At 22.6% G+C, this 3,333-nt stretch overlaps 1 long non-coding RNA gene across 1 annotated transcript in view; it reads right to left on the reverse strand.

Annotated features, from left to right (window-relative positions):
- LOC106680301 (uncharacterized) overlaps positions 1 to 2,833 on the reverse strand; it is a 3,788-nt gene extending 955 nt beyond the window's left edge. The window contains exon 1 of the long non-coding RNA XR_001343092.3: positions 2,656 to 2,833. This is a non-coding gene — a long non-coding RNA (uncharacterized lncRNA). The remainder of the gene's footprint in view (positions 1 to 2,655) is intronic.
- Positions 2,834 to 3,333: the final 500 nt, after the last annotated feature.

A 3,333-nucleotide genomic window follows, 5' to 3' on the forward strand; every position in this document is an offset into this window, starting at 1 on the left:
TAAAAGTTGGCTGTCCCAAAAGAAGAAATACTTGGTATAATAATATTAATAAAACTGCTGTAATTAAATTTAAAAAGTCACATTTTTTTTTCATGTAAATACCCATATAATTCTTATAATCATATAATTCTTCAATTCTTCAAGACTAATTTTATAGATTAAATAAAATAATTTATATCTAATTTAAGTCTCAAACACTATTTAATTTGACTAAAGTTATTGATCTGAGGAGAATAGCCTGCAATTATTGGACGTGAGTGTTTAGTGGTTAAATTTGTATTTAAGATTGTCCTTAAGGCCAGGTTAGCTAAAATTTTGGACATTTAAAGAAATAATAAGTAGTATTTGAGACTTAACTTTGACACAAATTATTTTATTTAAACATTTCAATAGAATATTTTTTTTTATAAATTTTGTTTTTCTTGAAATATGAAAACTTTGCTAATAATATGAAAAGAAATGTCAAAATTGAAATAACATAATTTTCCAAGTTAAATTTTTTTTTTTAAACTTCCTCAAAGAGACATGATAAGAATAAACAAGAGGAAAAAACAAATTCAAAGGCGGAACTGTCATAAATTTTCATACATTAAAACTTTCTTAGAATAGATACAAAAATGTTAATAAGCGATGGCGTAACAAAAAGAAAATGCAAATTAGATTGGTGTACCAAGCTTAAAATAAAATAGAAAAACATTAATAATATGAAATAATAAAAAATATAAATCAGGTATCATTTATAAAACAAACACTATTATAATTACACTAACACAATACTCAATATAATTTACTGATAAGTTTGGAATATACAACAAAAATAGAATGTACCAATATAATGATGACTCTGCCGACAAACAAAATAATCCTAATAAAAAAAATGTCTAATAAATAATAAATACAGATCTTTTCCTCATGTTTTTTTTTTTTTTATAATAGATAAAAATAAAATGTTAAAATTAAGTAATAACTTCTTTTTAAAAAAATTAGAGAAACTTTGCTAATTATATGAAAAGAAATGAGTAAATTGGATTTAGATAATTTAATAACATAATTTTCAAAGTTTATTTTTAAATATAATTTTTTTAACTTCCTCTAAGAGGCCTGATAAGAATAAACAAGAGGAAAATACAAATTCGAAGGCGGAAATGTCATAAATTTTCATACATTAAAACTCCCTAAGAATAGATACAAAAATATTAATAAGCAATGATGTAACAAAATAATGAAAATGAAAATACAAATCAGATTGGGCTATCAAACTTAAAATAAAAAAGAAAAACTTTAATAATATGAAATAATTAAAAATATAAATCAGGTATGATTTATAAAACAGACATTATTCGAGACTCAATAGAATTTACTGTAGAGGCTGGAGTTTACAAAAATAAGAAAGAATGTACCAATTTAATGATGTACCAACCAACAAAAGAAACCTAATAAAAAGATGTCTAATAAAGAATGAACATTGGTTAGCTAATGGAGCCTAAATTTAACATTGGGGTTATAAATTTAAAAAAAAAAATAAACTTAATATTTCAAAAATTGTTAGAGGCTTAAAATTAGTTTTTAAATTTTTAAAATCAAAAGGCTTACTGTCACAAATATAACATCAAATGGATGAAAAAAAAAATATATTAAAAAAAGTAATAATAAAACAAATTTAAGCAAAAATAAATAAAAAATTAATGGCCTGGATGATCAGTAATGTTTTACTAAACATACAACAAACACTAAACAAACAAATCCACTATTTTTTTTTTTATTATCTTGACTGATTATTTATTAAGATATTATTTTGATTCTAATATCTCATTTATTTTATCTAAAGACATTTAATGATATGTAAAGTAACAATAAACAAATATTTTTAAATTTGTTTTATCTACTGAATTTAGTCTGAAAATATTATACACATTTTTTAGAAAAATATATTTTTATATTTTTTATTTCTTGAACTTGACCATAAATATATCTATCGATGGCCTAGAATGAAAACTTTGTACACCAAAAAAAAATTAAAATAAGTTTTATACACTATCTGATGAATAAGTTCATATCTCACAATACTTGAATGTCGAAAAAAAAAATTTAACAATCGCAGCACGAGTTAAGATTATTTTTTTGACAATCCAGTATTATGAGATATGAGCTTATCCTTCTAATAATGTGTAAAAGTTATTTAAGATTTTTTTGAGACACGAGGTTTTCATTCTATGCCAATGTTATAGTAAAATTGATTACTCTATTGATGATGAGTGATTAAAGAAACTACAAGAAGAAAGATAATTTTTATTGTAATTATGAAAAGTTATTTTACATAAAATTTATTTAAAATTTAATTTTATAGACCCTGCATCTAAAAAGAAATTAAAATCAATTAAAAGGATCATAGAATTGAAAGTTAAGTTGATTATTTATCAATTATGGTTGAATACATTTTAATTCATTGTTTGCTCAAATATTTACATTGTAGAAAAGAAAAACTTTAAAATTATTAATTCATACTGCAATTATGATGATTGTTGTTTATTGTAATTATGATTGTTTTTAATTCATACTGCAATTAAAGGATAAAAAAAAAAGTTTTTTTTTTAAAATAATATTTCAGTCATAAAATTATACTAAGGCAATTTAATATGTTGTTATTCCACTTACGATAACCGCAGACAAAGCTAAAAAAAGAAAGAAAAAAATAAACTTGAAATCCATGAGTACAAATAACAACACACTGATTGGTCAATGTAAGAGACGGATCCTTTTATATTTACATTAGCTTAAAATTGAAACTTGTTAATTCTTTCGTGTTCAGACTTCAAAATGTAAATTTGTTTTCACTGATACAATAATGCATTGCATTAAGTAAGAAAACAATTCCATCTGTAAATATATGTTTACATCTGCAGGAGGACAAGTCTGCCTGCACATATTTAAAAATAATTAAAATTTTAGATATTATTCGAACAGCTGTACTCAAATGAACTAATTATTATTAGTTAAATAAGAACAAGAGATCTTTTCTTCATTGAAGGCTTTTAGACTTTGATAGTTATCACATCTGTGTTATGTAAAAAAAACAAATATTACAATTTTCAGAAGAGTATACTTAGTTCACTCTGTAGAGTATACATAGATAAGAGTATACTTTATATTAACCTGGTCTGGAAAATTTTTTTTTGGATACAAAATCTTGTGTTTTATTTATGAAAAACTGGAACTCTTCTGATAATATTTCAGGGAGTCAAACCATAATCAATGACTGTTCCATTAAAAAATATAGTAACAAAATACGAAAACACCTATTTATTAAAATGTTGAGGTCAAAAAAACTTCCAT

Source organism: Halyomorpha halys, unplaced genomic scaffold (assembly GCF_000696795.3).
Source record: "Halyomorpha halys isolate HHAL.00 unplaced genomic scaffold, Hhal_1.1 Scaffold253.1, whole genome shotgun sequence".
Taxonomy (NCBI): domain Eukaryota; kingdom Metazoa; phylum Arthropoda; class Insecta; order Hemiptera; family Pentatomidae; genus Halyomorpha; species Halyomorpha halys.